General features: G+C 37.6%; 1 protein-coding gene across 1 annotated transcript in view; it reads left to right on the top strand.

The window, feature by feature from the left end:
* The first annotated feature begins 766 nt into the window (after positions 1-766).
* PLSCR4 (phospholipid scramblase 4) overlaps positions 767-23230 on the top strand; it is a 50972-nt gene continuing 28508 nt past the window's right edge. Inside the window, exon 1 of the mRNA XM_030329961.1 lies at positions 767-851. The gene's annotated coding sequence lies outside the window, so the exon portion shown is untranslated. The remainder of the gene's footprint in view (positions 852-23230) is intronic.

Below are 23230 nucleotides of genomic sequence, written 5' to 3'. Positions count from 1 at the left end.
CACTTCTGCCCAGTTCTGAATTTTTTTTTATAACGTTAGGGGCCTTTAGACTCCCCTAGCTCCAGTCAGTGACTTGTTCTCCCCAGGGACCACCACAAACCTGAACCCTAGGAGTTTCAAAAAAAAAAAAAAAGCATTGTGCCTAACAATGGTAATTAACAAATGGCATTTTTCTCCAAAGGTCAGAAAACTAGGCAACCCTGCTCCCCTCCCCTCATTCCCGGACTCCCTCCCTCCAACATCAAGTTGGCCTCTTCCAAACCTGTGGAAAAGAAAACAAAATGCCTGGGACGGCACTGTGTTTCCAGCTAGTATTGCATTGCCAAGGCCAATTCTCCAAGCCAAGGGTCTGGGGGTGGGAGCAGATGCAAATTAACAGGCTCTTGCGAAAGAGCCTTTCCATGCTCTGTAATCTCGGTCAGGAAAACTCTTCCTCACAGGCTGTGGAACCTGCGTCTCTGATTAGATGCAACCTTCGACTTGCCCTTACCTTTCTCTTCCCCTCACTCTAGAGCTGCGGCAACCTTTCTCCCCGGGTCCCCCTCCCTCTCCTTTCTCATTCGGAAGCCCACGCCTCCCGGGACCACCGACCCGAGGCGCCGAGCGCGGAGCGCGGGGGGCGGGGTCGGAGGCCCGCGCGGCCGCGCGCCCCGGGGGAGGGTCCGGGCGAGCCGGGACCACGCCCCCGAGCCCCGCACCGCCCCCTCCCCTTCAGGCTTTAGTTTGTTTTTAATTTGGAAAGCCCTCCTCTTCCTGCCCCCTTCCTCCGCTCCTCCTCTTTCCTCGGCTCCGCTAGGAAAGTTAGACCCCGGCCCGGCGTCGCGGGTGCCGAGCGGACGGCGGGCCCGGCGGTGAGTGGGCCTGCAGGGCGGGCGAAGAGCGGGGTCCCGGCGGTGGGCGCCGAGCTGCGTGGCGGGGGGTGGCGGGGCCTGCGGGCGTCCTGGGCTGGCCCTCGGCGGCCCGCTGCGCGGCGCGCTGCTCCCGCAGGTGGCGCGGGATTGCGAAGCGCCTCTGCCGCCGCGAGAGGAGGCGGGACAAGCAGAGACCTCTTTCCAACCCTGAGTTGGGGCTCGGGACCCCTGGACCTTAACGTCTGCCGCATTGGTCCCGGGGTGAAAGCTTTCGAGTGGGGAGACCGTTGTGCCGCAGCAATAACGCGCTCTGGGAGAGCTGGCTGCGCTTCCCGGCCCTCCCTGGCCCCTTTCTAGCTGCTCCTGCGGGAAGAAGGTGCGTTGCCCGGGTCTCTCTCGCCACCCGCGGGTCTCTGTACCTCAGGCCGGGTCCTGCCTGATCAGGCTCCCGTTGCCGCTCTCGCAGGCATTCCCTTGGCGCAGCACTCACGGAGGCTAGGCTGGTTCGCAGGTGAAGGGTTTTGTAGTAACTTCGCACGTTTGGCGGGCAGAGTGGCGGGGGTTGCAAAAGAGGACCCTTCTCTCATTGTAAAAATGCGGGCTCACTGGGGAGATGTAATTTATTTCGGGGTGTACTTGCGTTGTTTCTGTAAAGTGAAACGTTTATGTTTTAAGACAGATTTTTCTTTCATTTATTTTCTGGTGTTTTTATCTTCCCTTAGAATCAACAACTTGAGTTTTTAATTTTATATTGCATATTTAAAAATGTAGGTGCCATGGGGCGCCTGGGTGGCTCAGGTCGTGATCTGGCAGTTGCTGAGTGAGTTCCAGCCCTGCCTCGGGCTCTGTGCTGACAGCTCGGAGCCTGGAGCCTGCTTAGGATTCTGTGTCTTCCTCTCTCTGTTCCTCCCCTGCTCGTTCTCTGTCTCTCTCTGTCTCTCTTTCTCTCTCAAAAATAAACATTTAAAAAAGGTATAATTTCTCTAAGAGAATATATAAATTAGATTCCTGATTTTTTTTTTTTTTTTTTTGGTTTCTAAATCAACTGTTCAGTTCATGTGGAAAAACAGTATGTATACCTTACTGTATGATAAAAGGGATAATCAAAGCTATAGTGCAATGGAATAGGGACTAGACCAGAAAAATCGCTGAAACTACAGAGACAGATTTAAGCGTAACGGAGTGCTGCCATTTTATAAAACATACATTTCAAATCTGGTAGTGGGGAAGAAATGACATGTAATTAATTGATCATGCTTAAATAATCAGGTATTGGGGAAAACTCATAATAAAACTGGAACAATCTCTCATTCTTTGCACACACATGTAATCTAGATGACTCACTAATTTGAATCTGAATGTGTGAAACCTGAAAGTAAAAGAAGAAAACCTGAATGAATAGTTGTAAGCATAGCATTTGGGGAAAACATTTTTTGAGGTTAATACACAAACCTGCAGCCTGTTTAGGAACATGATTCTTTTTACGAACATTTGCACGCAGAAAACATACAAATTGGGGCGCTGTTAACAGAAAAAGAACTAATTATGCTAATATGCCTAGAACTCTCATTAATGACTTTTAAAATCAACAACCCAATTTGACTATACAGAGTCCTTCAAAGCAAGAGAAATGCAAATGAGAAGCTATATGAAGACTCGGCCAGGCTAATTATCAGAAAAAGTGCAATTAAAGTAAGACAGTTTTTGCACATTTTACTGATTTTGAAAGTCTGATAATACTCAGTATTGTTGATAATGTGCTGAGAGAAATACACTCTAACAAACTCTTAATGGAAATATATTGATAAAACTTTTTAATGGTGATAGCTATTAAATTTTTCTTTTTTTATTAAAATGGTTTTTAATGTTTATTTTTGATAGAGACAGAGCATGAGTGTGGGGAGGGGGGTCAGAGAGAAAGGGAGACACAGAATCTGAAGCAGGCTCCAGGCTCCAAGCTGTCAGCCCAGAGCCTGACGTGTAACTTGAACTCACAGATTGTGAGATCCTTACCTGAGCCGATGTTGGACACTTTACCGACTGAGCCACCCGGGTGCCCCTATTAAATTTTTCAAATATTCATTCACTTCTTGGAATTTATCATGCTGTTCAATGTACAAATAAATGTGTCAAAGATGTTCAGAGTAGTGTTTCTAATAACAGAAAACCTGGAAACAATTTCATAACTGTTGATTGGGATTTGGTTACATAATTTATGGTATATCCAAAGGAGGGATAATGTGTAAAGTAGAAATATGTCCAAAGTATATTATACTTTGGAACACAAAAAACAATTGGAAACACAGTATGTATGTGTGTGTATATATTTGTGTGTGTGTGTATACACATATATATAGAATACATATACAGTAACATTTTTCTACATAATAATTTATATTTTGCATATTCATGTTTTCTTTTTCTTTCTTTCTTTTTTTTTTTTTTTGAGAGAGAGATAGAGAGAGACCCTGCAGGTGCGTGTGCCCCTGCTTGTGTGGGGTGGGGTGGGGAGAGAAGAAGAGGGAAGAGGGAGGAGCAGAGGGAGAGGGAGAGAGAGTTTTTAAGCAGGCTCCATACCCAGGCTAGATCTCAGGACCATGATTTCAAGACCTGAGCCAAAATCAAGAGGCGGCCACTTAACCGATTGAGCCACCCAGGTGCCCCCTTTTAGTTCTATAATGTATACATGTCTAAAGAAAAATGATATTGTAGTAGGAAAAATTACAAAATAATAAAGATCCTGAAAGTGTAATTAGTAATTTATATAGAATCATTCCTTTCTGGATATATTGGTTGTCATTCAATGTAGAAAAAACATATTTTCCTTCACAGAGTTTTCTATATTGTTCTCTTCATTTACTTCATTTTTGAATGCCCCTTTTCAGCTTCTTCCTTTGAAAGTGCCTTCCTTGGGGCGCCTGGGTGGCGCAGTCGGTTGGGCGTCCGACTTCGGCCAGGTCGCGATCTCGCGGTCCGTGAGTTCGAGCCCCGCGTCGGGCTCTGGGCTGATGGCTCGGAGCCTGGAGCCTGTTTCCGATTCTGTGTCTCCCTCTCTCTCTGCCCCTCCCCCGTTCATGCTCTGTCTCTCTCTGTCCCAAAAAATAAAAATAAACGTTGAAAAAAAAAATTTAAAAAAAAAAAAAAAAAAGAAAGTGCCTTCCTTTATCTCCATCCCTAATGTTGAGTGCTATGATGTTTCCTAGAGGCATATAACTAAAAACTTTTGCCCGAGGGATTTCACAGCCTGTTAACTTTTTTGTAAACAAAAATGCAGAAATGTTCCTGTTCTATCTATGTCAGCATTGTATTAAAATTAAAATTATCCTTTATAGTACTTCAGGATGAGAGAGATGCTTAAAAAGAAAAATAAAATCGGAGTATAAAAAGTAAAAACGTATGGCAAAAATACAGAAAAAACAAATGACAAATTTGGGAAGAAAATTCATAAAGTTCTAATACTATTCATATAAATAGCAAAAAGATCTTTAAAAAATAGCAAACAGAAAAATGGAGAAATGACCATTGGACAGTTCACAGAAATGGAGATAAAAATTACTTTTAAACATAAAAACTTCTCAACTTCCTCATAAGATTTGTAAAATAAAATGTTTTTACCTTTCAGATTGGCAATAACAAAAATATTGTTAAAACATCATACTAGGGGGGTGCCTGGGTGGCTCAGTTTGTTAAGCATCCGACTTTGGCTCAGGTCATGATCTCACTGTTCATGCGTTTGAGCCCCGCATCGGGCTCTGTGCTGACAGCTCAGAGCCTGGAGCCTGTTTCGGATTCTGTGTCTCCCTCTCTCTCTGCACCTCCCTTGTTCACGCTCTGTCTCTGTCTCAAGAATAAATAAACATTAAAAAAAAAATATCATAGTAGGAATCTTAACACATTTTTGTCTCGCATGTGAATGGATTCAAATTCTTTGGAGTACTGTTTGACAATGCATGTCAAAATAAAATGCACAAAATTTGAGCCAGCAGCTGTGCTTCCAGGAATTTAATACACAGGTATACAAAGAAGTATATATCAGCATGTTTTTAATCACATATATTTGGAAACAATTTAAATTTTCATCATTAATAGGCCAATTAAAATGGTTACCAGAATGGAAGCGTATGGGGGTGGGGCATGAAACAGATAATGGGGATTAAGGAGTCCACTTATGATGAGCGCTGGGTGCTGTTTGGAAGTGTTGAATCACTGTATTGTACGTCTGAAACTAATATAACACTGTATGTTAACTAACTGGAATTTATTGTATTTATTTATTTTTTTAATGTTTATTTATTTTGTAAAGAGAGACAGAGTGTGAGTGGGGGAGGAGCAGAGAGAGAGGGAGACACAGAATCCGAAGCAGGCTCCAGGTTCCAAGCCATCAGCACAGAGCCCGATGGGGGGCTCGAACTCAGGAACTGCGAGATCATGACCTGAGCTGAAGTTGGATGCTTACCGACTGAGCCACCCAGGCGCCCCATGGAATTTAAACAAAAACTTGAAAAAAAATGGGCCAATTAAGTAAACTGTTGTTGGGCGCCTGGGTAGCTCAGTCGGTTAAGCATCTGACTTCAGCTCAGATCATGATGTCATCGTTCATGACTTCGAGCCCTGCATTGGGCTCTGTGCTGACAGCTCAGAGCCTGGAGCCTCCTTCAGATTCTGGGTCTCTCTCTCTCTCTCTCTCTCTCTCTCTCTCAAAAATAAATAAACTGTTGTCTAGCTATTGAAAAGAATAAGGTTATATGAACTGTAGTCAACATCAAGACACTTTAACAAATGAAGAAACAAAATACAGAAAGGTATATGGAAGGCTTATTTGTATTAAAAGGCATATTATTAGTTTGTGTATACTTGGATAATCTATTGGAAGACAAACTCGTTGCCTTTTGAAATGGAAAATGGGGATCTACGTAGGAGGGATTTTTACTTTTTTGTGTTATAAATACATGTACCCCTTGGTGCTTGATTAATTCCAATTCCAGTGTTCGCAGATAATACCTATTTTCAAATATGTTTTTATAAATGTAAGGTTTCTTATCGAAATGATTTCATTGTAGGTCACATGCTATCCTGTTTTGTTAGTTTTTAATACTAGAAGACTAGCCAGAAAATGAGGCAATAAGGCATTCTCTGGTAATCTTTCAGGTATCGTAACTGGCATGGTAGTGTTTTCTTAAATGCGTTGTATAAATAGTATGCTAATATTACTCTTCTGATATTTTTTGTACTCTAAGTAAAAAAACATTTTACCCTTGAAAGCCAAAATGGAGAGGCCTAATATTCTTTTAAATGATTTAAACTAATTTAATATGTTTAATTAAAGATATTTATGAACTGTGGCTATCACTTTGCTTCCATTTAATCTCATTCTTTTATTTTAAAATAAAGCCAAATAACCAGCCTCCAAGATTCTTATCTGCTAAAAAGAAGGAAATATCCCACCATAAACCCTTTGTTTAGGAGGAACCATGTGGCTGAAATAAGAAATATGTTTATATAAGTTCTCAAAACATAATATAAATAGATTAGATTTTGCCACCATTTGTATTTGTTCCCAGTGGAAATTAATCACATTTTCTCCGTAGGGCTGATTTAATTAAATAAATAGATGTTCTACAAATAGTCTTAATGAGGGATTCTGTGCACCTTTGGGACATTTCTACTGGGGACAAATACAAAAATTTCTACTGCATATTTTATTCCCAAATAACAGACCTCGGTTTATCTTGTTAGTGCAAGCCTCTGTAATTGCTTTGCGAGTAGGATAGTTTTCTTAATTCTAGCTATGTGACAGCAGCTTATTAAGTTGCCAAGGTGTGGAACAGGAAATGACTGAAATCTTCATAATCATTGGACTTTAATCCATTCATATTGAACCCACTCATCTGTCCAGTTCCCTAGTAACCAAGAAACCCATAAAGCGAATCAACATAATTATACATACTTACAAGAGCCAAAATTTTGGCTGAAAGTCTACAAAGAGAATTGTAACTTGGAAGGGTGAGTAAAACATTTCATCTTTGGTGCACCTGAGATCTCCATAGTTATAGATACACTACAAGAGAGTATTTTCTATTTCAGTTCTATTTCTTTTTATTTTCTTTTCAATTTGGATTATAAAATCTATTAGATTATATTCCTTCTATGAGAGTGAAATGTATCACTTAAAAATTTTACAGCAAGGGACGCCTGGGTCTGTCAGTTAAACATCTGACTTTGGCTCAGGTCATGGGCTCGTGGTTCATGAGTTTGAGCCCCACACTGGGCTTCACATTGACACTGCAGAGCCTGCTGGGATCCTCCCTCCCTCTCTTTCTGCCCCCCCTCTTCACAAAATAAATAAACCTAAAAAAATTTTATAGCGTATTTTGGATTTCTTTTGAACTTTAGAAGAAATTTACTTGGGTGTACAAATGAGGTTTGAGGAAAAATTTAGATAGGTATTACATTAGTGAATTGAAGATTTAATTGAGTATTAAGATAATGATTCCCTTTGAAGATGAATTTTTACTGACAAAAGAGATGTTGTAGATCTGTAACTTTGGGTGGGTGGGTGTGTGGTGAGGGGTATATCAAAATCACTTGGGAAATGGTTTCAAACCTCATACACTGGAAGAAGTCCCCTAGATTGGTGGTTCTCAAAGTATGATCCTGAATCAGCAGCATCAGCATCACCTGGTCTGATATGCTCTATGGCATATTTGGAATAGTTTCGGATTTCTTTTATACACCCACTCCCTCTTCCTTGAGAATTATTGTACTTGATTGCTGAGGTACAGAATTTTTGTGTGGGGAGGAACTTTGGAAATCAATTTGTTCAAACTTTCATACTTGTCTGTGTGTGTGTTCTGTGTGTGACTGAAGTTCTCTTTATGAAATTTTTGCATTTTTTTTCATTTCATCGTGATGAAAACTGCCTAATTTTAACAGTCACAAGAACAAACTGGACCATATTAGTTAATAACGTGTTTAGCCAATTTGACTTTCTTAAATAACCTTAACAGTATTGGTTTAAGAAGGTAGATAAATGTCTACATTTACTTTGGAAATGTTAACATCTGGTGAGTTAATATTTTGAAAATTCTTGTAGGAAAGTTGCATATTCTATTAATAAATCTTTTAAAAGTTTCTATGTCAAGTGCTTTGAATACCATGTTAATACAAGTTTTTTAAAACCTACTTGATTTAATGTTGTAATCGAAGAATATTTACTTTAAAAATATCCTTAGTAACTAGATCCAGCTAAATAATCTACACAAAACACCTCTATTATATTTGGTTGGAGAAAGTGTTAATTTTTATTTCAATTTTATTTTCTCAGTTGTATTTGTATTATAATTTTGGAGGCTTATATACTTATAAAAGTTTTGAAAAGTTTTCCCAAAGTAAAAAAGAATAAAGGACCCGCAAATTTGATTATGTCCCAGATTTTTGGTATCACTTTCTTCATTGTTTATAATATGTACATACCCATGTTTCTGTATTTGAATAATTAAATATTCACAGTAGAAAAGTATTTCATTGTTTTAATTTTTTTTTTTTTCTTTCCTTTCCCAAATGGTAAGTGTTAGGTCCTTATCCAAGGAAGGATAGTTAGGTATATTTAAACAGGTGATAACTTTATTGAGGCATGATGAGGTGGATTTTGCTGGGTTCATGGTGCTATTTGCTTTGTGATATATGTGAAAAGTCCTTAACCTAAACTAGGTATGCAGTGTTTTTGCAGAATATTTTATTGTGAGAATTGACCCCACACAGTTGGACTCTAATATATAATCATTGCAATAGCTAAATCTCAGAAAGCGATTGACCTTGATAAACTTGCCATGGTGCAATCACATTTTTAAGGGGAGAAGGAAATTGTCTATTAATGTTTTAAAGTGGTTCTCCAAATTTAAATGGACAGCATAAATCAATTAGTTTACAAGTAGAGAATAAAAAATAGTAGTATACCGGAGCTATACTAGGAAGTTACATTAACTGTAGTTGGAATCCACACGAGGTCAGTCTTGGGGGAAGTTGCTATATGAATAACTTTAAGTTTATAAAATCCTTAAAAAATATACATACTTCTCAAGAGTTCACATTGATGAACTATTGTTTTCATTCAGTTCAAAATATTATTTCCCTTGAGACATCCTTTTTGACTCTGGATTATTTAGAAGTGAGTTGTTTTTATTTTTACGTGGTTAGAGATTTTCCTGTTACTCTTCAGTGATTTCCAGCTACATTACAGTATGATCAGAAAACACACTTTGCTTGATTTTAATCCTTGGTAATTAAGAAAAAAATTCTTTGTGATTTTTAAAGGTTTGTTTTATGACCCAGAGAGAATGGTCTGTGTGGGTGAAGGTCCCATGTGTTGAAAAGAGTGGGCATTCTGATGTTGAGTGCAGTTCCCTACAAATGTCAGTGTAGGTTGAGGATGATGCTCTAGTTCTTTAGTATCATTATTGACTTTCTCCCCACTTGGTGCTGTAGATTACCTGAGCAGGAAGTGTTCAAGTCTGCCAACTACAGTTGGGACTTTGTTTCTCCTTTCAATGCTGTCAGTTTTAGCTTCATGGATTTTGAAGTCCTCTTTTTAGGCGCAGTCACATTTAGGATTGCTGTGTGTTGTTGGTATATTGACTTCCACTTGTGAGTGATGGTCCTCTATCTCTGATAATTTTTTTTTGCTATGAAATCTAGTGGAATATTAATATCCAGCTTTCTTTTAATAACTTTATTGAGATATTATTCACGGCATAAAATTCACGGCATCTGAAGTTTATTGATTTTTATTGTATTCACAGATTTTTGCAGCCATGAATTTATCCATTTATCAGTTGGTAGACATTTGAGATTTTTCTGTTCTTTGGCTATTTTTAATAATACTGCTATGATGATGTTTTTGTGAAAGTGTTTTTTTTTATTTTAGTATGTACCTAGGAATAAAATTGCTGGGTCATATGTTTACTGTATTAACTGTATTCATCTCTGTGTTTAATTTTTCAAGGAACTGCCAGACTTTTTTCTAGAGTGGCTGCACCATTTTACATTTCCACCAGCAGTGAATAAGGGTTTCCAGTATCTTCATATAATTGCTAACACTTGTTTATCGTCTCTTTTTGATTATAGCTATCTTAGTAGATGTGAAAAGTAATTGTAATTTTGATCTGCATGCCTCTGATGACAAATGATGTTGAAAATCTTTTTACATCCTTATTAGCATTCATATATCTTCCTTGGAGAAGTGTCCAAATCCTTTTGGCTGTTTTTCAGTTGGGGTATTTGTCTTTATTATTGAGTTATGAGCGTTCTTTCTGTATTCTGGATAAAAGTCCCTCACCACATATATGATATATAAATATTTTATCTCATTGTGTGGATTATTTTTTTATTTTCTTGATGGTATTCTTTGAACTACAAACTTTTACAATTTTGATAAAGTCCAATTTCTTTCTTTCTCTTTTGTGGTCACTTATTCTGTTGGTGTCATATCTATGAAACCATTGCCTAACCCAAGGTGATGACAATTTACTCCCATTTTTGTCTTTTAAAAAAAAATTTTTTTTTAACATTTATTTATTTTTGAGAGACACAAAGAGACAGAGCATGAGTGGGGGAGGAGCAGAGAGAGAAGGAGACACAGAATTTGAAGCAGGCTCAAGGCTCCCAGCGGTCAGCATAGAGCCCGATGCAGGACTTGAACTGTGAGATCATGACCTGAGCCAAAGTTGGATGCTTAACCGACTGAGCCACCCAGGTGCCCCCTAAAATTTCTTAGTTTTACCTTTTACAGTTACGTTTATGGTCCATTTTGAATTATTCTGTATCAGATGTCGTAAGGGTCTATATTCATTCTTTTGTATATAGATGTACAGTTTTTACAACACTATTTGTTGAACAGACTGTTCCTTCCTCATTGTATGGTCTTGGCACCCAGTTTTGTTTGTTTGGTCTTTGCCTGTCATTGGCCAGTACCACACTACTTGGATTACCGTGGTCTTGTAGTAAGGGTTAAAATTGGGAAGTATGAGGTCTCCATCTTAGTTCTTCGTTTTCAAGATTATTTTGGCTGTTACGGTTTTCTTTTGTTTCCATGTGAACTTTATGTATAGCTTGTCAGTTCCTAAAAAAAGGCAACTTGAATTTTGAATGAGATTATGTTAAATCTATAGATCAATTTGGGGAGTATTGCCACCTTAACTGTATCATGTTGACTGATCCATGAGCTGGGGATATCTGCATTTTTATTTAATCTTATTTGATTTATTTCAACATTATTTTTTAGTTTTCAATGCACAAGTCTTGCACTTTTTTTGTCAAATTTATTCTATGTATTTTATTCGTTTTGATGCTATTGTAAATGGAATTGGTTTTTTTATATTGTTCATTGCCAGTGTATAGAACACATTTGACTTTCGTGTATTGATTTTATGTTCTGCTACATTGTTGAACTTATTTATTAGTTCTAATAGTTTTTAGTGGATTTCCTAGGAGCATCTTAATGCAAGACTTGTCACATTTCTTCATTCCCAGTCTGGATGGATACCTTCCATTATTGTATTTTTTCTAGCCTAATTGCCCTGTATACAAGTTGTAGTACAATCGAATAAAAGTGGTGAAAGTGGATGTTCTAGTCTTGTTCTTTGGTCTTGGGAAAGCATTCAGTCTTTCTCCATTGAGCGTAATGTTAGCAGTGGGGCACTGTATAGATGCTTTTTATCAGATTAAAGAAGTTTCATATCATTTCTAGGTTGTTGACTGGACTTTTTAAAAATCAGATAAGGTTTTGAATTCTGTCAGATACATTTCTTCATATATTGAGGTGACTGTGGTGCTTTTGACTTTTCTTATTAAATCATTCCTCAATTTTTGTGTGTTAGACCAGTATCTTTTTTTAATATAATTTATTGTCAAATCGGCTTCCATACAACACCCAGTGCTCATCCCAACAAATGCCCTCCTCAATTCCCATCACCCACTTTCCTCTCTTCCCCACCCCTCATCAACTTTTAGTTTGTTCTCTGTATCCAAGAGTCTCTTGTGGCTTGCCTCCCTCCCTCTCTGTAACTTTTTCCCCCCTTTCCTTCCCCCATGGTCTTCTGTTAAGTTTCTCAGGATCCACCTATGAGTGAAAACATATGGTATCTGTCTTTCTCTGCCTTATTTCACTTATCATAATACTTATTTCACTTATCATATTGTTTCACTTATCATAATACCTTCCACTTATCATAATACCTTCACTTATCATAATACCTTCCAGCTCCATCCACGTTGCTGCAAATGGCCAGATTTCATTCTTTCTCATTGCCAAGTAGTATTCTATTGTATATATAAACCACATCTTCTTTATCCATTTGTTAGTTGATAGACATTTAGGCTCTTTCCATAATTTGGCTCTTGTTGAAAGTGCTGCTATAAACACTGGGGTACCTGCGCCCCTATGCATCAGCATTCCTGTATTCCTTAGGTAAATTCCTAGCAGTGCTATTGCTGGGTCATAGGATAGTTCTATTTTTAATTTTTTTGAGAAACCTGCACACTGTTTTCCAGAGCGGCTGCACCAGTTTGCATTCCCACCAACAGGGCAAGAAGGCTCCCGCTTTTCTACATCCTCACCAGCATCTATATTTTCCTGATATGGTCATTTTAGCCACTCTGACCGGTGTGAGGTGGTATCTCAGTGTGGCTTTGATTTGTATTTCCCTGATGACGAGTGACATTGAGCATGGTTTCATGTGTCTTTTTACCATCTGGATTAGACCAGTATCTTATCACTGGTATAAATCCTACTTGGTCATGGTGTATAAACCTTTTTATGTGTTGCTGGATTCGGTTTCTTAGTGTTGAGGATTTTTATGTCTATATTCATAAGGGGTATTAGTGTAGCTTTCTTTTCTGTGATGTCTTTTGTTTTTATATCATGGTCACAGTGACTCTTAGAATTAGGTGGGGTATGTTCACTTTTATTTTTTAGAAGAGTTTATGAAGGATTAGTATTTATTATTAAGCATTTGGTAGAATTCACCAAAGAAGTCATCTGTGCCTGGGCTCTCTGTGGGAAGTTTTTTGATTACTAATTCAATTTTTTGTTATGATTCTATTCAGATTTTCTTTTTCTTCTCCAGTTAATTTTGGTAGAGTATATCTTTCTAGTAATTTGGCCATTTTATCTAGTGTATCTAATTTGTTGATATATAGTAGCTCATATTCATAATTTTTTTTGTTTTTCATTGTAAGGTCAATAGCAGTATGCCTCCTTTTGTTAATGCTTTTAGTAATTTGAGTCTTCTCTCTTTATTCATTAGTTCAGCTAAAAGTTTGTCACTTTTGTTGATCTTCTCAAAGCAAAAACTTTTGGTTTTGTTAATTTTTTTTTCTGTTTTGTATTTTATTTCTTTCTACTTTAATCTTTACTGTTTCTTTCCTTCTGCTTGCTTTGGTTTTAATCTGCTCTTAAGGTGGAAGCTTGGGTTATTGATTTGAGAGCCATCTTTTTAAAAACATGTGCATTGACTAGTATAAATTTGCTTCTAAGCATGGTGCTAGCTGCATTTCATGTTTTTTGGCATTTTGTCTTTTTATTTTCATTCATTTCAAAGCATTTTCTAATTTTCCTTGTGAATTTTTTGCTAATTTGTTGCTTATGTAGAAGCGTATTGTTTAATTTCCACATATTATAAATTTCCAAAATTCTGTTCTGTTTTTGATTTCTAAATTTAATTCTGTAATTTTCAGAGCACTTTTTATATGATTTCAGTCTTGTAAGGCTTATTGAGGTTTGTTTCATGGACTGATGAGTGATCTACCTTGGAGTATGTTCCATATATACATTGAGAAAAATCTAGTCTGTTATAGTTGGGTGCAGTGTTGTGTAAATGAGTAGTAGGTTTAGTTGGATCATAGAAGTGTTCAAGTCCTTTATTTTCTCATTGATCTTCTGCCTGGTTGGTCTATTTATTATTGAAAATAGAGTATTGCAGTCTCAAACTGTTGCTGTTGAATTGCCTGTTTCTTCTCTCAATTCTGTCTAGTTTTGCTTGTATGTATTTTGTGACTTTCTTGTTATGTGTATGATTGTTCTATTTTCCTGGTGGATTGACCCTTTTATTATTATAAGATATCCTTCCTTATCTCCTAAAATAGTTTTTGTCTTAAAGTATATAGCCACTGCCCTTTTTGGTTAGCACTTGCTTGCATGGTATGTACTTTTGATTTTTTTTTTTTTTACTTTCAACCTATTTGTTTTTAAATCTAAATGATGTCTCTTGCATGCAGTGTGTAGTTGGATCATGTTTTTTTTTTTCTTTGATACCTATTTTGCTAATCTCTGCCTTTGATTGGATTGTTTAATACATGCCCATTAAGGTAGGATTTATGTCCAATATTTTCTTTAAATTTTTTACTTTGAGTATGGGTGACACACAATGTTACATTAGTTTCAGGTGTACGACATAGTGATTCAGCATCTCTATACGTTTTGCTATGCTCACCACAAGTGTACCTACCATCTATCACCATATACTGCTATTACGGTATCATTGACTGTATATTTCCAATGCTGTGCCTTTTATTTCTGTGACTTACGTATTCCATAACTGAAAACCTCTATCTTCCACTCCCCTTCACCCATTTTGCCCATCTCCTGCCCCCGCCCTCCCCTCTGACAGCTACCAGTTCTCCGTACTTATAGGTCTGTTTCTGCCTTTTGTTAGTTCATTTGTTTTTTTTAGATTCCACATATGAGTGAAATCATATGGTATTTGTCTTTCAGTCTCATTTCACTTAGCATAATATCTTCTAGGTCTATCCATGTTGCAAATAGCAAGATCTCATCTTTTTTTATGGCTGCATAATATTCCAACATGCACGTGCACACATACGGTTTATATGTATATCACATCTTTATCCATTCATCTGTTGATGACACTCAGCTGCTACTTGTTTTTGATTTGTTTTATGTTCCATCTTTCTTGCACATGTTTGCTTGGTATATCTTTTCTATCTTCTTTCCTTTAGTCTACTTTATCATTACATGTGAAGTGAATTCTTTCAGAAAGCATGTAATTGGATCATTATAAGAACATATCCATTTATCTATTTTGATAATCTATGTCTTTTCATTGATAGGCTTAGTACATTATATTTAATGTAACTATTGACATATTTATAATTTATACCTGCCTGTTTTCTTTTTCATTCCTCTGTGTCTCATTTCCTGTCTTTTTCAGCATTATTTCCATCTTTTTGTAGTATTTAATCTGTTACTGCGTTCTGGAGTATATCTTGGGAATAGTGTTTTTAGTGGTGGCTCTCAACCCACATGAGTTTAGACTTTTCTGGTTCTATGTACACATGTACTCTATCCTGGATAATGTGTTTTGAATATTATGTTTAAAAAAGTTCTGAGTCTGATTTAGATGCTGTGGAGGAAATCAATTTTCTTCTTGTTCTGGCAGGCTGTTGACCCGTTTGGGTTCAGGCCACAGGTTCTACCAACCTTCTGTGCGTTGCGATGTGAGTGTCGGTTTTGATCTTCAAAGTCTTGGCCCTGCTATTTAGATTTCTTCTGCAGTGCAGTGGCCAGCCTGAGACCTGGGCTGTGGTCTCCCTTCAGTTCTCTAAGTTTTTGTTAGTATCAGATCCATGTGTGCATCACTCAGGGATGAATGCAGAAGTTTATAAATAACTTTACTGGGACACTTTCTGAAGCTTCTCCTCTACCATCTCCTTACCAGTTTTCTCGGCCTCCTTTTCAGTTATTGAACCCGAAAAATGAAATTTTATTTACCTTTCTCTGCTGTGTACTTCCCACAAATTAACTTGTGTACAAGGCCAAGTTAAAGGGCACAGAGAGAAAAGAAACCAAGGGGGAAGTTTCACCGCATCCTCTTGGGACCCCAGGTACTTATATCCAGGGGAAGATTTCCCTCTCTTAGTATTCCAGGCACCTGTGAGCCTCCTTGGATGCAATCACACCTTTCTCCACAGTAGGATTGTCAAGATCTGGGGCATGAGCAAGTGGAGAAAAAGAAAAAGTATTGGGAAACTCTCCAACTCTTTCTGAGCTTTAGGAGTTCCCCTTCCTGCTGCTCAAGCCAGGAGCAGAGGGCTTGTCCTGGAGCTGTCTCTGCGCCTGGTGCCTCCTGCTGTGCTTTGGGCTGCCTTGAAATATATCAGGTTAGGGATACCAGAGACAGATCAGGAGCCTGATTCCAGTTTATGGTACTTCCAATTCTGGCCTTCTTCTCCCATGCTCTTGCTACTATTTGGTTTCCCGAGTCTTCAAATCGCTGCCAAATCATTCTGTCTAGGTTAGTTAATTGTATTCAGTGGGAGAGAGAGGGTGATGTAGGTTTACTAGATCTTACCCAGAACTGGAACATGTAACCTATCATTTTTTTTTCAAAATATATTTTAAATATATTCAAAATACATTTCAAATATTTTTCAAAATATATTTCAACAACCTTACAAAATGGAAGTTGACAGGGAGCTCAGTAGAAAGGCCTAATTTTCATATTATAGGGGATAGTAGGAGAGCTGGATAATTTGAAAGCAATGTGAGGGGGATGGCATAGGAGAGAGGGGGCAACAAGGAGACAGAAGGCAATTTTCAGTGGTGTTTAGAATAGTAGTGTGGCCTCTGATGAGGGTGTTTTAAAACGTAGTTTCCCCAGTTTGTAAAACTGACCTTGAACAGGTTAAACTCTGAGCTTCTCTTTCCTTATCTGTGTAATGAAAACCATAATACCCACCTCACTCAAAATACACAAAGTTCCTGGCACCTCCTAGATAATTAGTAACTGATATCTAAAATTGAAACCCGGTGAAACTGAGTGTTTTAAACATATTATGCCAGTTTATTAGGGGTCTTAATCAGTACATAACCTCACAATTCTCTATAGCTAACTGCTAATTTAAAGAGTACTTTAAATTTTCTCTAAAAAGTGTTAAAATTTTTTACTTGAAAAAAATCATGTTTTCTGTTTGGCCTCATTCCAGTTAGTTTTAAATAGGAATGTAATGATGATTTCTGTTTGAGAATTTAAAAACATGACTGGTTTGCTTACTCTTTTCAGCACTGTGGCTTAGTATTCTGGTGTATTTCAATATGTAACATATAAATAGTATATAAATATAGGTAAGTGTGCAACATATAAAATATAGGTAAGTAGTATGTTGTGTATAAATAGATTAACATTTTCAGTAGCTTCTACATAGCAGGGTTGTAGAAGTCACATGTGGTCAAGAGAATTTCATTTTATAATTTATACTGTGAGCAGAACAATGTAATAATATAGACTAGTGCAAAAGTGACAAAAATGAGCAAATTAGGGAAAATATCTCCATGTGAGTCAGCTAACATTCAAAAAAGCCTTCACATAAAGAAATTTAATTTGGGGCACCTGGGTGGCTCAGTCGGTTAAGCGTCTGACTTTGGCTCAGGTCATGATCTCACAGCTCGAATTTGAGCCCCACATCGGGCTCTGTGCTGACAGTTCAGAGCCTGCCTTGGATTCTGTGTTTCCCTCTCTCTGTCCCTCCCCTGCTTGTGCTTTCTCTCTCTCTCTCTCTCTCTCAAGTAAATATTAAAAAAGAATTTTTAAAAAAAGGAAATTTAATTTAATTCTAAATTTATTTAGAATATACACCACTTTTTTTTTTAATGCAGGGAAACTGTTGCCTGTAAAATGCATAAATCCTGTGCTCTGTCATGATCCAGAATGTGTAAGGAGTTATATAAGTAAAAATCTCTTCCTTTAGGAGACTTACGTTCTAGTAGGGCTTCCACCAAAATTTAATCCCCTTTAAAGCCCCTACTTTTTCAAAACTGTTTCTGCTTGTAGCTGCTGCTTAGTACCCAAAGCTTTTTATGAAATTAGTATCTGTGTACTGCCTATTGAATGCAATTTAAAGATAAAAAAGGATCATTATTAATAGATCAGATTCTGATTTGAAACATTGGCTGTAAAAATAATGATCAGTTCTGAACGACCTCAATGTGAGACAGGGAGCTATCATAATCCTCGAGGAGAAAGCAGGTAAAAACCTCTTTGACCTTGGCCGCAGCAACTTCTTACTCAACACGTCTGTGGAGGCAAGGGAAACAAAAGCAAAAATGAACTACTGGGACCTCATCAAAATAAAAAGCTTCTGCACAGCGAAGGAAACAATCAGCAAAACTAAAAGGCAACCGACAGAATGGGAGAAGATATTTGCAAACGATTTATCAGATAAAGGGTTAGTATCCAAAACCTACAAAGAACCGGTCAAACTCAGCGCCCAAAAAAACAAATAATCCAGTGAAGAAATGGGCAAAAGACAGGAATAGACACTTCTCCAAAGAAGACATCCAGATGGCCCACTGACACATGAAAAAATGGTCAACTTAACTCATCATCAGGGAAATACAAATCAAAACCACAATGAGATACCACCTTAAACCTGTCAGAATGGCTAACGTTAACAACTCAGGCAACAACAGACATTGGTGAGGATGTGGAGAAAGAGGATCTCTTTTGCATTGTTGGTGGGAATGCAAGCTGGTGCAGCCACTCTGGAAAATAGTATGGAGGTTCCTCAAAAAATTAAAACTAGAACTACCCTATAACCCAGCAATTGCACTACTAGGTATTTCTCCAAGGGACACAGATATGCTGTTTCAAAGGGACATATGCCCCCCAATGTTTATAACAGCGCTGTCAACGATAGCCAAAGTATGGTAAGAGCCCAAATGTCCATCGATGGATGAATGGATAGAGAAGAGGTGGTGTGTATGTATGTATGTATGTATATATATACATACATACATACATACATACAACGGAGCATTACTCGGCAATCAAAAAGAATGAAATCTTGCCGTTTGCAACAACGTGGATGGAACTGGAGGGTATTATGCTAAGCGAAATTAGAGGAAGACAAAAATCACATGGCTTCACTCATATGAGGACTTTAAGAGACAAAACAGATGAAAATAAGGGAAGAGAAGCAAAAATAATATAAAACCAGGGAGGGGGACAAAACCTAAGAGACTCTTAAATATGGAGAACAAACAGAGGGTTACTGGAGGGGTTGTGGGAGGGGGGATGGGCTAAATGGGTAAGGGGCATTAAGGAATCTGCTGAAATCATTGTTGCACTATAAGCTAACTAATTTGGATGTAAATTAAAAAAATAAAATTAAAACAACATAATGATCAGTTCTTGGGTAGCCCAACCTTTTTCATCTCTTAATGTAAAATAAAAAAATGTAAAAAAAAAAAAAAAGCGGGGGGCAAAAGAACAGATAACAAGTCTAGTGAATTTACTGCAGAAAACCTAGTTAAACCCTAAATGTATAAGATTTAAGGAGCCTCAGAGGCCATATTTTTGGGTATTCCTGTCAAATCTGATTGGAAGTAATTTCTTCTTTAGCAGTGATTTCACAGAGGGTACCTTTAACATGTGTTAATTTGGATTTTCTCTCTTTCAGAAAGGTAATCGCATTAGTTATATTAATATTCAATCCAGAATCCATGGGCAAGCTAAATAGAAACAATGCATCTGTTGCTTTTAAACCTCCAATTTTGGGAGCTCTTTCTGTAGGCGTGCATTAAATGTCCATTTGTCTTTGTCTTGTTTCTTCAAAGAAGTGAATACAAATTTTATATGTTTAATTAGCAATAGGTATTTAAAGGGTCACTTAAAAAGGAAGAATGAACTGTCCTTTTGAATGTGTAAATAAAAGTTCCTTCATACAGTACTTGAGTACCTGCTATTTTGTAATATTTTTGCATTAGTGATTATTTAAAATCTATAATACACCATACCAGTTAAAATTTCTCTTTCAAAGGGTGCCTGTGTGGCTCAGTGGGTTAAGTATCGACTCTTGAGTTTGTCTCAGGTCATGATCTCAAGGTTGTGAGATCGAGCCACGTGTCAGGCTCCACCTGAGGGCAGAGCTGTCTTAAGATTCTCTCTCTCCCTCCCTCTCTCTCTGTCTCTCAAGAAATTCAGGAAACAAATTATTTTTAAAATTTATTGAATTAGGAATTATGTTTAATGGCAGGTAATACAAAATAAATTTTTCACTTAGCAAATTGGTAAAATTTAAAGGAAAATGGTATTTATTAACACTGAGATGGTCACTCACATGATTTGGGTTTAAACTGAAGGAGCCTTGCTAAAAAGAAGATAACTTGGCAAAATGTTTCCTAAGTTGTAAAAACACTGACCTGTAGAATACACATCCTTCTTAAATTATTTAATTATAAGGGAATAGTCAGAAGTTTGTGCCAATATTTATGCAAATGGAAATCATGTAACATTAGTCATAATACCAGAAAAGTGTGAATAAAAATTGAATAGTTTGAATAAGTTAAGGTAGTTTATTGGTACCTTCTACTTAAACACATATTTGTTCACAGTATTTCTAATAATATTTATTATAAAACCCCTCCCATGCATACACACAGAAACAAAGACATACATGCATGCATACACACACAAGACGTTCACCCACGTTTTAAGAATAGTTATTTTTGGAAGGTTGCCTTAAGAGTTCTGTTCATTTCTTTATACTTACTGATGTTTTACAAATGATGTTTTATTTTTGTAATCAGAAATATATATATATGTGCTTCTATTTGTAATAGTTTAGCAACTTTTCAAAAACTCTTTTAAGTATAGGTCAGTTCTGAAACTAACCACCCAGAGTTAACACAGACTGCGTGAATATAAAGGTACAATACCCAATAAAACTGCCACCCCATAAGATACCCGTTAGTTCAGAGATCCCCAGGTCACCCACACTTCTGAACAACTGGCTACAAATTTAGGGGTTCTTAGCACCTCAGGTTTGATCATTCACTATAATGACTCACAGAATTCTAAGTGTTGCATTTACAATGTGGGTTTTATTATGAAGCATAAAAATCAAGACCAGTCAATGAAGAGACACATAGGGTGAGGTCATTTAGGGTTTCAAATTGAAATTTTCATGCCTCTTTCTTGTGGAGTCAGAATGCGTCCCCTCCCAACATACAGTTGTGTTTACCAACCAGAAGCTTGCCCAAGCCTCGATGGCTAGAGTTTTTATTGGGGTTTCATTACATAGCCATGGTTACTTGAGTCATTGGCAAGTGATTGAACTAAATCTAGAGCCCCGTCCATCTCCCAAGAGGTCATGAGATCAATAAAATACCACCCTCTTAATCACATGGTGATATTTCTGGTATGATCAGTCCCCATTCAGTGACATCTCCTTAGCATAATCCTAAGTGTGATCCAAGGGCCTACCATGATTAATAAAGATATTTCCTAGGGTGCCTGGATGGCTCAGCCTGTTAGGTGTCAGACTTTGGCTCAGGTCATGATCTCAGTTCCGTGAGTTTGAGCCCCGCATCGGGCTCTGTGCTGGCAGTTAAGACCCCGGATCCTGCTTCGGATTCTGTGTCTCCCTTTCTCTGCCCCTCCCCTGCTGGCACTCTGTCTCTCTATCGCAAAAGTAAATAAACATTTAAAAAAAAAAAAAAAGACACTCCTATCACGCAGGAGATCCCAAGGGTTTGGAAGTTTCTCCCAGATCCTGGGTCAAAAGCCAGACAAAATCTTTCATATATATCACTAAGTTATATGTAACAACCGAAAGTTAGTAGTCATCACTTCCTATGGAAATGGAAAAAAATGGTTAATATGTGAGAGATTAATCAAAGCCTAATAGATATTTATTTTTAAAGCAAACCATATATACATTCCTAGGATTATTAGCATATTATTTTATATCTACCCAGCATGGATTATTGTGAAATAAGAGGTTTACAAAGTATGAATGTTTGAAAAAAAAACCAAAACCAACATTTACATTTAAGTTTTATCAAGACTTTCAAATAAATCAAATGTAATATTACTTCTAACCATGTACACATATATTATCTCAAATATATACCATGAAGTATTACACTAATATAGACATAAAATACTCAGTTTTTCATAATGCAGGATAATTAAAAAAAATAACTTCAATACTTATATCTTGGAGCTGTAATGAATATTGTAATTTTTAGAAGATGTCTTTAACATAACTTTGTCTTCTATTTTTAAAGTCAATTACTGGACAAATCCATTCATCTGAATAATATAATTAATGTCACTACCTTACTAAAAAGTAAAAGCAAATCCTGTGGAACATGTAAGGTGTACTTTAACTCATTTGTCTTTCATTTAGCTACAAATAGAAAAGCCCTCTAGCAATGCCTCCATTTTCTCCTAGTCCTTTCCAATTTGAAACTCATTACAGTGCTCGTAAAATCATGTCTGCTAGAACCATACTCACTGGTGGCAGAAGATGGGGAGTTATCGGTGTCAGCTTGAAACCCAGTATAAAATCTTCACCAGGGATGCTTAGTAATGCATATTAAATGTCTGAATGGCAGACAGCTCTTTTTTTGTACTACATTTGAATGCTGAAACTTATTCTTGGTCTCTTCACCAGCTGGTTTATTTTACTTAGTGAAATTATAGTAATAATGCATGTTTGTTGAGGATTTCCTATGTACCAGGCACTGTTTTAAGTGCTGAGTGTACCATTTCATTCTTGGAGGTTGATCCGACTGTCATGCTGCCCATGACACAACAGATAACCCAACAGCAGAGTAGTCATTCAGAGTCACGTAGCCGTTAGGGATACCTGGGATCTGTCTCTATCTGAACCACTGTTCATACTATCTGAAGTGTGCTGGTGTGCACCAGTCTCTCCTTCAAGTATTCCTACCTTGAATACAAAGGATGTCATCTAGAAGTTCCATGTTAAGCCCAAATGGACAATTGTGGTAGATGGACTACGACTTTGCAGGAACCAGCTGTTTCTCCTGCCCTTCCAGGAAGAAACAGAGGAATTGCACAGACAGTGACCTCCTGCTTTGCTCTTCTCTCCTCTCATGGTTGAAGGCACTGGAAACGGGCAGAGCCCGAGGTCTTAGTCTGCATTAGCAAATTTCCAAGACTTCTGCCTAGAAAATTGCAAGATTATCACATGTCCAGAGGCTCCCTTGCCAAGATGCCAGGACAGATTCCAGTAAACATTCAACTGTAAAAAGCTGACCATTATTCTCATTATTCTCAGTTTTATGATTGAAGTTTCAAATAACCATGTTATGGCTCTGGACCTTGTGGTTTCATTGAGCTTTCCCAGTATGTCACTGTTCACAAAGGTGGAACTGACGAGCAAGATACAGCACAGCTGCAATGTTCTACACAGCAAGAGGAACCCATGTAAATGCTCTCTTGCTGTAGGATTCCACTTACGCTATCAGGGCTGCCTTGCAAAACAGCAAACCACCTCGTCCTATCCAGCCCACGTCTCCTTTCCCTCTTTATTACGTGCCAGTTGGCTTAGATTCT

Source organism: Lynx canadensis, chromosome C2 (genome assembly GCF_007474595.2).
Source record: "Lynx canadensis isolate LIC74 chromosome C2, mLynCan4.pri.v2, whole genome shotgun sequence".
Lineage (NCBI taxonomy): Eukaryota > Metazoa > Chordata > Mammalia > Carnivora > Felidae > Lynx > Lynx canadensis.
Note: the sequence above shows the minus strand (reverse complement) of the source record. Positions and strands in the feature narration are given on the sequence as shown.